Source organism: Xiphias gladius, chromosome 18, assembly GCF_016859285.1.
Source record: "Xiphias gladius isolate SHS-SW01 ecotype Sanya breed wild chromosome 18, ASM1685928v1, whole genome shotgun sequence".
Classification (NCBI taxonomy): domain Eukaryota; kingdom Metazoa; phylum Chordata; class Actinopteri; order Istiophoriformes; family Xiphiidae; genus Xiphias; species Xiphias gladius.
Window position 1 is genome coordinate 24,168,099 of NC_053417.1, and position 6,000 is coordinate 24,174,098.

Here is a 6,000-nt window from a genome sequence, read left to right on the forward strand (position 1 = left end):
AACATCCCATTAGCTAAGCAACTGGCTTTGTGCCCAGGTTTCCTCGAGGTGGAAGTTAAAATATCTATATACTTACATAGTCTCTTAACAACAACCGGTTGGTAACCTCATCTTTTTTTTCTTTTTTCTATCTTACCCGGGGAGAGAGGAGAAGTGACTTCATAGCAGAGGTATCTGGAGAGAGAGGAATCTGGATCTCCTGCCCGACCGTTGAAGCTTTGAGGATGCTTTTAATTTTTAATTTTGGTTGTGGACTCTCTTACCTTGTTTGGGTTTTTCTTCATGATGACGTCTCTTGTTTTTTAAGGTCTCAAACAGCAACTGGATAGTTGCAGTAGATTACATTGGGACAAAGGATGAGAAGGTTCAGAGACTGACGGATGGATTGTGATATCGCCACGTGTGGTCATATTATGTCATTAAAATGATGTTGTTGCAGTATTACATGAAAATGCAGTTCATGCTCTCAATCCCTAAGCCGTGTATTAGCCGCATTAGTGGCCTGGCTCTGGGGATGGCAATGTCACGCTTTCAGTCCTCCACTTTGTTCCAGACTAAAATACTCAGCAATTATTTGATGGACTGCCATGACATTTTCTACAGACATTCTTGGTGTCCAGAGGCTGAATCCTAATTAAGTTGACTTTTTATCTAGTGACATCAGCAGGTCAAAATTTTCAGTTTTCAGTGAAATGTCTCCACATCTACTGGTTAGTTTACCAGCAATTTGGTTCAAACAGTCGTGGTTGCCGATGATGTACTGTGATAACTTTGGTGAGCCCCCATCTTTTCTTCAAGTGCAACGGTGAGGTTGGTCTTTGTGGTTTTAAATGAATTATCTTGATAGCTATTGGATAGCCTGCCATTAAATTTGGTACAAGCACATATGTTCACCTCAGGATGTACTGTAATAACTTCTCATCTAGGCCTAAAAATGTTATTTGTCCAGTCCTTTGGTTCATGATCAAATACCTTAAAATCTTCATTTTCATTCTCATTCCCATCAGCCTCAGTAGTACTTTATGTGAAACCTGCAATAATGGATTTTTTGGCCACTTGGGTGCAGTGGAAACAAGTTGCGGACACAACATTGACATATCATACATCCGACACATCCAGCAGTCGTGAAGCAACACTATCATTTATTTGGAGTCGTGTTTCTGGCCACCTAGTATATGTAGGGTTCCTTTTAGCTATCCTTTGGTCTCCACCAACCCCTGAGGGAATACCTGGCTCTGTAGCTGCTAAACACTCCACTATGTTCAGCAGCTGGTCTATAACTGTGTCTGTCTGCCATTTGGTGATCAGCAGGTAGTTTACAGTAGGTTCTTAGAGCTTTTTCACATAAAACAGCTGTCTGCTATGGCTGAAAACAACACTATGAGAGCTGAGAGTGAACCAAAACAGTAAAGTTGGGCAGTTAAACGATGTTTTTGTTATTGTGAAAATATCAATTATAGCCACTTTAAGTTCTAATTACCAATAGCTAGCATGCCATCACACTAAATTAAGATAGTGAGCATGGTAAACATTATACCTGCTAAATATCAACATGTTAGCGTTGTCATTGCGAACATGTTAACATGCTGACATGCTAGCAATTAGCTCAAAACACCACTGTGCCTCAGTAGAGCCTCACAGAGCTTCTAGTGTGCGTGTAGATGTTGTTTACATCTTTCAAAAGTGTATTGAAGTCTCAGAATGACAAAGAAAGAGAAAGAAAGCAATTACATGTGTTGAAATTATGTTTAAACAGATGTGTCTTTTTCTAAATGCAGTTTTCTAACAATGCTGTTATCGCTCTGTTCCGCTCTTGATCCTGATGCTGCTGTTGGCTCGGCCTCAAATGATCCATAGCGTGTTTGCGGTGGTCAGACTTTGCGTTTCAGAAGTGGTGGGAATAAGCAGGATATGTGTTTTCGCAAATCTGGGAAAGGATGTAGAATCGCTTCCTGCCCATGTGCCTTATTCCCTGATGGAAACATGTATGCAGAAGCAGGCACTGGTGTGTGTGTGTGTGTGTGTGTGTGTGTGTGTGTGTGTGTGTGTGTGTGTGTTTAGGATAGGGATGCTGGAGGGTAGAGGGGGTTTTCCACTCATGGAATAATCTGAAAGGGTGGAGTTTACTCAGGAATTATGGTGCTTAAGGTTACAGGTTCCGATTAGTTTGAAGCTGATAAGAAATCTTGTATTTTGGCAACTGCATCTTATTCATTTTAAAAGCACTTATTCGAGTTATTAAAGTGATGAGATAAAATATAAACATTAATCACTGATTTCATATTAACCCTTAAGGTTCATTTAGGGGATACAATTTTTTCACATACTGGCTTGTTTATATTGCCACATCGTTCCTGCTTTGGAAAGATCATGTTTTTCAGGAAAAGGTTAAATCTGTGCTTCTATTTTGCAGTGGATTCAATTTCTCAAGACCAAACATTAGATCCTAACTATCCCTATTTAAAAACACATCAATTATAGTTTTCCCATGCTAAACGTGTGGGAATTTCTTTCATACACAAATGCTATTTTTTACCTGCTGTGTCACTGGTGCCCATGTGTGCTGGGAATCAGGGCCTGGTCTCGGGTTACTGCTGGTAGAACAGGCGTAGCATGGGACCAACAGGTGATGGGCTTTGATGGGGGGGCTTGTCATAACACTGGAGTCCTTCAGCAAAGGGGAACTACTGCTGAAAATTAATTGCACATCAGGGATGTCTTCAGAAAATTATTTATAGCCTCATACTATGGTTTTAGTGGAAAGGGGATCCCCCCGGAGAGAATGGGAGCATCAGAGGCCTTTCTCTAGGAATAACCTGCTCGTCTGGACACTTAGCAACATCTCTGTGACTTGTGGACCAAACAGAGTAATGTGAGGTAATTCGGAGTTTGGTCCTTTAAAAATCTGCTCCGCACCTGTGAGGTGATGTCAAGTTTTAAGTGTTAGCATCAGTAACAGATATCAGGTCTGTTTAAGCAAATGAACATGAGGTTAAGCTCTCTAATGCTCTGGAATGCTGAATAGGTTTCTGTTTACTCTTCCTAGGTTTTTAAAGTTTATGTTTCAGATATCTCACTAAAAAGCAAAGCAGTTGCAAGATAAAGACTCTGCTATACATTGTATTCAGCATTAAAAAAACAAAAAACAAAACTCTGCCCTGAAAGAAGATGTTGCTGTTCATTGTGTCTGCAGGATTCCGAGGATATTAGTGCTGGCATGCAGAGTCACCTGAGCTGTGTAAACTGGAGATTATGCACCAGCAAGAGGGCAGAGTTAGAAGGTCACGACACTGCTCAATGTCAATTTGATCTCCTTCTTCTTCCTTTAATGACCAGACACTCCCAGCCGCTCCAGGAGAAAATGTTCTGGTTCAGCGATTCCATGAGATGCGATGGCTTTCCCGTCGGGTCCTCAAAGGGGAATGCATGAAAAACCTGGTCGCCGGGGATCTTCGTTTGTCTGGGTTTTTTAAGAGTCAACTGAGATTGACAAGGCGTTTCTGAAAAACATCAGAGGACCGTGCTGTGATCATGGTACAGATTTACTTGACTTCTATGTCAGGCAGCATCCCGGGAGCTGATAAAATATTTCCGTAGAAACCCAAAATGCCCTCCTCCCTTCCCTAAAAGGAATTAAGCTCCAGGGGAGAGAAACAGAGAGTGAAGGAATTTAAACTGCCACAAATTCTTAACAAAGTAATGTGAGGGGTGGTTAATGATTAGAATATGTCCTGATTCGCCTCATTTCACCTCATTTCACTCTGGTGCTGTTTCCCACAGGCCACCATTTTTTCCTGAAGGTTGTAACACTAAGAAGTATAAATATATATTTGGTGTTGAAGGATGTGGGGAATGTATCTTAGGGAGGTGAGTAACGACTTCCCGAGGATGTTTTGGCTGCATGAGCAGATGCATTTATTTTGTGCCCTTTTCTGAGCAGACGCCATGGCTTACGTCCCAGTGAGTGCTGGGTGATCCCCATATTTTATATTCTTAGCTGAAAGATTTTTTTTCCCCTACTGTTCCACTATAAAGCCACAAAAGCCCTTTTCTGTTTAAAGGGGTGGTTTTACATATGATTTAGCCAAAGTGCCAATTAAAGGGTTGGTTCATCCAAATTAAGTAAAAACATATTGTCCCATTGACCTCCAGTGCTATACCAATGCAGATGTTTTTTTTTTTTTCTACGTTTCCAACTGAGGAAACTCCATTTGCTCATGAAGATAATGTAATATGATCAGAGGCTGGATTTTCAGGTGAGATGTTTTCTTAGACAAAAAAGATATAATTTTCAAATAAGTTAGTTTTAGAGGTGCTGGTGGGTGGATTTTTAAAAACCTTTTTACACGTCAAACTATTCTTTCAACGTTCTGCTCCACAGATTATCCAGCGAAAAAAGGTATACTGTTTCTGAAAAGACATGTTGCTGTTGAGATTTTTTTTTTAATGCTGTGGGGACCATAAATTAAATACTGCTCACCTCTATTGCACTGGGGTGGATGCACTAGTCTCACCGCACAGCTGCACCCATGGAGGTAAGTTTGAACCAACCCTTTAAAGAACACTTAAGGCTAAATCATATGCTCACGCACATGCATACACAAACGTGTCCGGTCCACTGTGCTCTGTGCTAAGTATCACCAGATTAGAGGGTTTCTGTGGTTTCTCACTAACATCGGGATCTGACCCCGCAGGCCTCTCTTTGCATTCCGGCCCCTTCATTAGGCTCCTGCAGAGTGTGACCGCTCACCCAGGGAGGGAAGGTCATCTCCCAGCCCTTTACTAATCACAGCCTCCCCTCCTGAGCAGCCAGACCCCCTCACCAGCAGCTGGCAGGTGAATCAACGCACTCTTTGTCGATTCACCTGAAGGTCTGTTTTCTCCCCCTGAATCTTTTTTTCTTTTTTTGGTGATGATTACGGGGTAAAAGCCAGTGAGTCAGAGGAGAACCTTTGTCGGGTTTGAACTAACAGCTGCTCCTCATTCATTACTTTAATGCTTTCTTAGTCATCACAGAGGACTCTTGTAAGGCATGTTCTTGTAGTTATAATGGTGATGTATTTCTTGTCTCTTCGTGTTTAGAATCAGACCAAGTAATCCCCCAATTTCACTCCGTCTGCGTAATCCTGAATTTCGCCTAGCAAAATCAGTGAATGGAGCAGAAGCAAGGGAAGCCTGGAAAATAATGAATCAGATTATATATAAATGAGGGATACAGGAAGAATGGTGAGATGCAGAGAGAGGGGGAAGTGGGAGGAGGGAGAATATGACGAGTGCAGGACTGTGACAGAGGTGATATATGATTGTGGAAGGTTCAGAACCTTTGCCGTTAATGCTTGGCTTTAAATCACTGGGTGTATCCCTACTCCCTATTAGAGAATATGGGCACTTAGAGCCTCCTGCTGTGCTAATGACGGTACCCGGTGCCTTACCCCAGTATGGTTGCTCTTGCATGCGGAGGAGGTTGCGGGAAAAATTGAGCCACAGAGCGAGGAAGGCTACAGGATCTGGGTTGAGATTGTTTCTTCACAGAGGCACTGAGAAAAAAAAATGTTCCACAGTCCTAGAAAGTTAGCATGCGGAAACTTTGAGCTGGATTCGGGGGGAGTCACGAGATATGTGTGTCTTTCATCTGGATAGTTGACACTGTACAAGTGCGTTATAAAGTTTGTTGTTAAAAGGAATGACAAAAATATGCTTATTCGCAGCTTTGAAGCTATATGAAGCTACTGCCAGCAGCCGGTTAGCTTAGCTTAGCACAAAGAGTGGAAACAGGGGGGTAACAGCTAGTCTGGCTCTCTCAGCAGGTAACAAAAAACATCTGATCATTTTAAGAGCTTTAGGTATTAGAAGTCAAATTTTGTTAGCTCCAGAGAAAAAGCTGTTTCCAGTTGTTATGATAAGATAAGCTTAACGGCTGCTGGCTCCAGTGTCATATTTAACAAACGGACTGAGAGGGGCATCCATCTTTCTCATCTAGCTCTAGAAGATAAGGGCATT